Source organism: Hyperoodon ampullatus, assembly GCF_949752795.1.
Source record: "Hyperoodon ampullatus genome assembly, chromosome: 8".
Lineage (NCBI taxonomy): Eukaryota > Metazoa > Chordata > Mammalia > Artiodactyla > Ziphiidae > Hyperoodon > Hyperoodon ampullatus.
The window spans coordinates 86056531-86064952 of NC_136921.1; the positions used below are offsets into that span (position 1 = coordinate 86056531).

General features: G+C 36.1%; 1 pseudogene across 1 annotated transcript; it reads right to left on the reverse strand.

Annotated features, from left to right (window-relative positions):
* Positions 1-4922: 4922 nt before the first annotated feature.
* LOC307057204 (elongin-C-like) lies at positions 4923-5262 on the reverse strand (annotated as a pseudogene). Its single transcript has one exon. The product of its transcript is annotated as an elongin-C-like (transcript).
* Positions 5263-8422: the final 3160 nt, after the last annotated feature.

Here is an 8422-nt window from a genome sequence, read left to right on the forward strand (position 1 = left end):
TTTGGTATCAGTTGTCACATCTCCTTTTTCATTTCTGATTTTGAGTCCTCTTTTTTGTTGGTTAGTCTAGCTAAAATTTTGTCAATTTTTGTTTATCTTTTCAAAGAACCAGTTTAGTTTCAAGTTTTCTATTGTTTTTTTAAGCCCCTGTTTTATTTCTGCTGATTTCATAATTTCCTTTCTTCTAACTTTGGGTTTTGTTTGTTCTTCTTTTGCTTGAAGTGTAAAGTAAGATTGTGATTTGAAATTTTTCTTGTTTCTTAAGGTGGGCATTTATCACTATGAACCTCTCTTAGAACAGCTTTTGATGCATCTCTTAAGTTTTGCTATGTTGCATTTCCATTTTCGTTTGTCTCAAGGTATTTTAAAATTTATTTTGAGTTATTCTTTGACTCGTTGGTTGTTCAGTAGTATGTTGTTTAATCTCCACATACTTGTGAATTTTCCAGTTTTCTTCTTGTAATTGATTTCTAGTTTCAAGCCATTGTGGATGGAAAAGATTCTTGATACGATTTCAATCTTACATTTATTAAGACTTGTTTTGTGGCCTAACATATGATCTATCCTGGAGAATGTTGCATGTGCAACTTGAGAAGAATGTGTATTTAGCTGCTTTTGGATAGAATGTTCTATATACAGTTGACTCTTGAACAACATGGGTTTGAGTTGTGTGGGGGCACTTATACATAGATTTTTTTTCAATAAATATACGAAAATATATGTGTAGAACATTGTGCACAAGACTTGTATTGAAGTGGATAGTCTATCCTTACATAGACATAAGGTGAGTGATATTTCATATGAAACTAATAATGTGTTAGTTTTCTTACTGTTTTATAACTTTGCTTTCAAAGAATTATATTACCATACAGTATGCCTCTCTCTCATAATTAGAGAAAACTGAGTATCAACCTATCATCACAGATAAAGTTTTTTAAAATGTGTAACAGTGTTTCCAATACTATATTATGAATATGACTGATACTTTGTGCCATAAAATTTTCAGTGATTCATTCATTAGTGTGTAGGCTAGGATACTGTGATGTATTCCTATGGATTACACAAGACTACCATAAACAATCATATTACTGCTTCATTATCAATGCATGAATTGTTATACCTGTAAATAAATATGAATTTTTTCATTTTTGATGTCTAGTGTTAATAATACATATATCTGCAGTGTTTTGTATAAGACAATATTTTACTGACAGATGATTCATCTTGTAAACAATGTAAACTTACGGTATCAACAAGTACAGTACTGTAAATGTATTTTCTCTTCCTTATCATTTTCCTAACATTTCTTTTCTCTAGCTGTATTTTAGGAATACAGTATTATAATACATATAACATACAAAATGTGTTGATCGATTATTTGTGTTATCAGCAAGGCTTCTGGCCAATACTAGGCTATTAGTTTTGGAGGAGTCAAAAGTTATACATGAATTTGACTGCATGGGGGGTTGCTGCCCCAACCCATGTTGTTCAAGTCTGTTAAGTCCATCTGGTCTACTGTGTCATTTAAGGCTGATGTTTCCTTATTTTCTGTCTGGATGATGTATCCATTCACGAAGGTGAATATTAAAGTCCCCCACTGTTATTGTATTACTATTTCTCCCTTTACGTCTGTTAATATTTGCTTTATATACTTATATGCTTCTGTTAGGCGTATAAATATTTGAAAATGTTATATCCTGTTTATGAATTGATCCCTTTATCATTATATAATGCCCTTCTTTATCTCTTATTACATTCTTTGTCTCAAAGTCTCTTTTGTCTGATACAAGTATAGCTACCGCAGCTTTTGGTTTCCATTTGCATGAATATCTATTTTCATCCCTTCACTTTCAGTCTTTGTGTGTCCTTACGTCTGCATGGGTCTTGCCTTTTTACGTATTCAGCCACTCTTATCTTTTGATTGGAGAACTTAGTCCATATCCATTTAAAGTAATTATTGATAGGTATATACTTATTGCCATTTTGTTAATTGTTTCCTGTTTTGTAATTCCTTTGTTCCTTTCTTCTTGTTCTCTTCATTTGTGATTTTTCTGTAGTGGTATGCTTAAATTCTTTCATCTTTTCTGTATCTACTGTAGATTTTTGCTTTGTGGTTACTATCAGGGAAAAAGTTTTTTACTAATAACTATGTGTGGATATATTCCATACCTCTGGGAAGGAAGCTCACAGGAATAAAATTCTAAAATATTCCTACTGATGAAGTCTAAATTGTCAAAAAGAAACATTAATTTTTTTCATCAGTCCAGCAACCACCATGATGATATTTAATATTCATGGTGGCTTGAACAGAAACAATCTTGAGATCCAAATAGCATTTCTAAAGTGAAGAAAAAAGAGTTCTGGAAACAGAGACCAGTTAGATCTCCAACCCAAAATAGTCATGTGCCTTGGATGTGCAAGTTATTAGTTGTGTAAACTTCCAAAATAGCTGCATGTGCTGGAGTGAAGGGAGTCATTTATGGAGTCTACCTTATGTCACTGATGACAGGCAGGGCTCATACTAAGCAATTATGCACAGATACGAGTTAAAATACAGAAACATCTCCACATTGCTAAATGGCTGCTGCTTGGAGTCTCCCGAGTTCCTACCCCAACTGGTCCCATCCCTTCCTCACAGTGTCCCACAATTACTCTTAACCCTCTCTTCTGCAGTATGGCCAGCATTTGTTCTGACTGGTCAGAGCTCATGCCGTATTAGTTGGAGGACCTTCTGAACCCACTTTTAGTGCTAGGTGCCTGAAAGGCAAGTACTATTTTTTTTTTCAGTCAATAATCTTTATTAACATGAAAGTATCATGTGCCACAAGATATACAGTTTTTCCTAATCTTTCAGTTCTATTTCAATATTTTGAACTTCAGGTAACTTCTGGACCTAACATATAAGGTAACCTACTAAAATGGATCAAAGTTAAACTGTGTTCTAGCTATCACCTTGACCTTTAAGATCACCACTTAGGTTTATAATTGGCATTATTTGTCACCAAGTAGCAGAATTTTTTTTTTTTTTTTTTTTTTTTTTTTTTTTGCGGTACGCGGGCCTCTAACTGTTGTGGCCTCTCCCATTGCGGAGCTCAGGCTCTGGACGTGCAGGCTCACCGGCCATGGCTCACAGGCCTAGCCGCTCCGCAGCATGTGGGATCCTCCCAGACTGGGGCACGAACCCGTGTCCCCTGCATCGGCAGGCAGACTCTCAACCACTGCACCACCAGGGAAGCCCTGAATTTTTTTTTTTAATTTTATTTATTTATTTATTATTTATGGCTGTGTTGGGTCTTTGTTTCTGTGCGAGGGCGTTCTCTAGTTGTGGCAAGCCGCGGCCTCTCTTCCATCACAGTGTGCAGGCCTCTCACTATCGCGGCCTCTCTTGTTGCAGAGCACAGGCTCCAGACGCATAGGCTCAGTAATTGTGGCTCACGGGCCTAGTTGCTCTGCGGCATGTAGGATCTTCCCAGACCAGGGCTCGAATCCGTGTCCCCTGCATTGGCAGGCAGATTCTCAACCACTGTGACACCAGGGAAGCCCCCAGAATATAATTCTTGTACTTGATTATTCTATACTAAAATACGTAACAGTATGTCTTAAGATGTTACTAAAATATATGCAATTAACATTTATATTTAATTGCTTTCAATAACAATGTTAGGTCTTCTAAGAGGAAAAATTACTTTTATCGATCTTGGTTGTTTATGGTCTTTGAAGGTTCCAGAAAAACTGGTCCATACTGAGCCAGTCTTAAAGAAGTAAGCTGAAGACTTAAATTTATAGACCCTATAATAACAGCTTTGTTTTACTACTAAGACAGACAATAAACCCAACTCTAGTGCTTCTTTATCCACGACTAAGCAGAGACGCTCTATTATAGTTCTTCAAATTTTTTTTGTCTTAGCATAAAAGCTGAATGACCTCTTTTATAAGTTTGAGTTCAGAAGACTCACATTGTGGATATCATGTCTAGTGGGACATACGTTAATAGAAAATAATTAATATACTATATCAAAGTGCATTATTAGATTTGTACTGCATCTCCACGTTTTTCATATTTTATAACATTTCAGTTGAATGGAGGAAGACTGGAATTGTCAGAAGTCTTGCTCTTAGGATCTAGATGAAGTTCACAGTGAGTCTTTTAAAACATATTTAAATAATGAGAAGTGTAATCACAAGGGACTGTGTAAGAATGAATATTGCAAAGGAGACTTTATAGTCAATGGATTGGCCAAAATGCAAATGAAACTAAAGTCATGTAGTTTACTTGCTGACCATGTGGCTACAGTTCAAAAAGTCTCTGCTCCAAAAGCTGTACCTAGTAATCTTCCAAAATTGATTTTAAATAAAGTTCTTAAATTGTAGCAATAAAAAAAAAGACAAGATACACTTAAACAATACTGCAGTTTATCAAAAGACACATAAGAAATTTCAACTCTCATGTCTTTGACAGTTATAAAAATCAATATTTTGGCTAAGTTATAAATATGTTTATAATGCAATTATATGCAGTTGCATAAATCTAGTAATGCTAATGACAGCTATTAAGATCAGGTTTTTAAAACACTAAAAACATAAAAACATGTAGCCCCATTATTTACCTGTAGAACGTGTTTGAATTTATGCCTAAATTTCAGCATTTACTATATCACCACTGTTCTAATTTTAAAAATCACAAAGGATAAGGCAAAAACACCTACAAACTGGCATATTTCTCAATTTGTAAAAATGTCTTTAATTTGTTGATGTAGCAAATTTCAACTCTGATTGCTATGCAAAAGAACAGAAGGTAATCTGCTTTGCAACGAACTTTAAAGTTCAATTGCACACAGGCAACATGCTATATACGAAAAAACTACTAACTACAGGTATTAAATACTGAAAAAAGTTAACAGTTTATTATAATTTATTTTTTTTTAACACTCCAGGAAGTTTGCAGCCATCAGTTGTTCCAGTGCAATTTCAGGTGCAATTGGAAATTCAGGAATCTCCATGGAGCTGTTAGTGTAGCGAAACTTGTAGGTAAAATACATGCATACTTTTGATAGTACATGTGAAGGGATCTCGCTAAAATTGACTTCATTAGTTTTGTTCTCAGCAAACTGACCTGGGCCACTCAACATGCCTTTTTTGTCCTGATGTTAGCACATGTTCTCTTTCTACAATAAATTCATGACCATCCGAAGGTATCAATTTGACATACATGGCATCAGGGCCCTCACAGCCACCATAGGTTTTCTCTTCTCCATCCATTATGTTCTTATGAAATTCTACTTTGCGTCCACAGGAATTTAGTAGCTTCTCTTCAGCCCTGCAGCCACTGTACCGGGTCCCCGCGCACTGCCACAGTCCCTACACCAGCACCCCCCCCGCCACCCAGCTGCCTGCCCGCAAGTACTATTAATATATACACTTTACAGATGTGGAAGGTAAGCCGAGAGAGGTTAGTCAGTGACTTCTCTAAGGTCATCCAATTATTAAATAGCAAAGCCAGGTGCAAAGTCAAGTCAGACTTCAAAACCCAGACTTTCCCCACTTTTCACTCTTCTGAATACCTCCTTAAAAGGAATTTATGAATTTGGTCATTAGCAGACATAAAGAGGTGAAATAGGATCAACACGAAGGACATAAATCAGCCATACTCATTCTTTAGATCAGGTAATTTTATTATCTAAGTTTGTCCCATCCTAGAAAAAAATCCTCATCATCTGATCATATCAATGGTATTTAAACCAAATATACCATATACTCCACCAAGAACAGTGGGGTGCTGGTCATGCACGTACGTATACTGCTTAGCTTAGGTATTTGGTTATGGGAACAGCCTAAGTTCTTCAGATGAAAATGGATCACATATTTATAGAAAAATTTAATTACAAACAGACTTTTAAAAATCAAAGTGAGAGTCACTTGATGAAGTCAGGATTACTCATTTGTGATCTTGGCACTGGAGCACCACACATGGGTAATTTCATTAGATTTATAAGACTTTCTCAAGTTTTTGACTTTATAGAGTCAGTTTTCCAGATTTCTTATTAGAGACCAACCAGTACCATTGCAGGGAGAGGAAGAAGAATATACCTTCTATGCTCATGAAAGTGGGCTGAGGAGGAGAAAGGTGAACTGATCCCTGCAAGTTAAGCAGAACCTAATCTGATCGTTGACTTAAATTAAAACTGCAATGAAAAACAAGTGTGAGAACAAGAAAAGGTCTGTGACCCGCTCTCTGCCTTGCCTAGAATGAATCTGGACAGAAGACCCTCTCTAAAATGACTCACAGCCAGCCATCAAGGCACAGCTCAGAAGGCACTCCTGATCTAACAGTTGAAGAGCTCTTTATATTTGCTCTTTTATGGTGACAGTTACGTTTCTATCTGTTCATTTTTGTCATTTTGAAGAATCGTGATAATTTAACACAGTAAACAAGTTTTATAAAGAGGCAAGCAAAATGTTAGAACCTGGCTCTAGGACTCCAAAAGCCGGGCTTTAGTTCTGATGTCATTTATTAGTTATGACATTACATTTAGTTACATTAGTTACATTAGTTATGGTATTACATTTATTAGTTATGTGGTCTTATCAAGTTATTTCTTTTCTCCAACTGTTTCCCCCCCTGTAAAACTGGGGTAATACCACCTATCCTAACTCAAATGGTTGCTACTATCAAGAAAAACCCTGGGATGTACGGGAGAATTTCCTCTGATGAAATAGCCTACATGGTTAGGGTATGATCCTTCAGGTAATTACAGTTAAGACAGTTACTTTTTCTTGTTGCTGCACCCCACCACCTTCCCTTTTCAGGTAATCTAATCATCATTTGAAATGAATAAAGTATTGTAAAACTGTTTCTTAAAGGAAAATTTATCACAGGAAGCAAAGTAGACTGCATCTTATATGTAGGATAAAAGCAGTAGAATAATTTTTGTCTTAAAAAAGAATAGGGCTTCCCTGGTGGTGCAGTGGTTGGGAGTCTGCCTGCCAATGCAGGGGACACGGGTTCGTGCCCCGGGCTGGGAAGATCCCACATGCCGTGGAGCGGCTGGGCCCGTGAGCCATGGCCGCTGAACCTGTGCGTCCGGAGCCTGTGCTCCGCAACGGGAGAGGCCACAACAGTGTGAGGCCCACATACTGCAAAAAAAAAAAAAAAAAAAAAAAAAAAAAGCAGCTTTCTATACGTGGTATTACAGTGTCCTGGGCTTTATATATGTGAGCTCATTTACTCCTTGCAACCACTCTGTATGGTTGCACTGTTATCTTCATTTTCAGATGAGGAACCTGAAACACAGGTAGGAAATGGCAGTCAACATTTAAGCCCAAAGAATCTGGTTCTAAAATATGAATTCTTAACCAGTATTATTGTTACTGCCTTTTTAAAAACAGTCATAGGTATGTAGGTAACCTACATCTCTAGTATTTTAAATGAGTGAGGATTTCCACGTGAAAACTATGCGTTTTGATCCAAATGAAAGATGACTCTTCTAAGTTCTCCTCTAGCTCTATGCAATCGTTTTGAAGTTAGTTTATATACATTTACTCAAATCTTTCCCATTCAAAAAGTCCAAGAATTCCCAGGGAGAAAAATCCTCAAAAAAAGAAAAAAAGGAGGGAAATGAAAGCAGGGGAAGGTAAGTGGAGATGTGTATGTTGTAATTCAAATCAACAGATAAGTTATAGAAATTCTAAAACTGTTATAGAATTCCTGAAATCCAAGAACTAGAATTCTAACAATTTTATTTAAAAACTAGGTGCTAAAACACTTTTTGAAACGGATTAAGCTTGGGAGGAAAATGATCGGATAACATGTCAAAATTTAAAGTGGGATTAGAGTAAGACGTGCCAATGTGATTTTAAAGGACTAAGAGTAAGGCTGTCTTTTTCACACAAATCAAACGGTAATGTAAATTCTAAGAGGAAACTCACAATCTAATAGGACTGGACCGTCTGCACAACGGCAAAACATAGCTAATAACGTCTGATGGTAATCAGCATTACTGCATTTAATAAGTAACGATCAACAGCAAAACACAATATACTCTTTAAATCTGTTTCACTGAAATTCTACCATTTTGGTTTCATGTAATGAGGTATTTGTAGAAGTATCTGTTCACATTTTATGTACTATTTAAATTGAAAATTATTTTCAAGGAGGAGGGGATGGCAGCAAGTAAAAAACAGACTTGAAACTTTATTTTTGAAAAACAACCAAATATCTACCCAACTCCAGACTTAATAAATTAGGGTGGTTTCTACACTTACTTCCTCTCAACATGCATGCACTAAAGCTAATTCGTACCAAACAAAGATTTCAAATTCTATGCAAAAAACTGTACATTTACCTTGCAGTGCTTAAAGGGAGAAGACCTTGGCTACTGTCTTAGGCATATAGGAAATACTTTAATTCTGAGGACAGAATTCA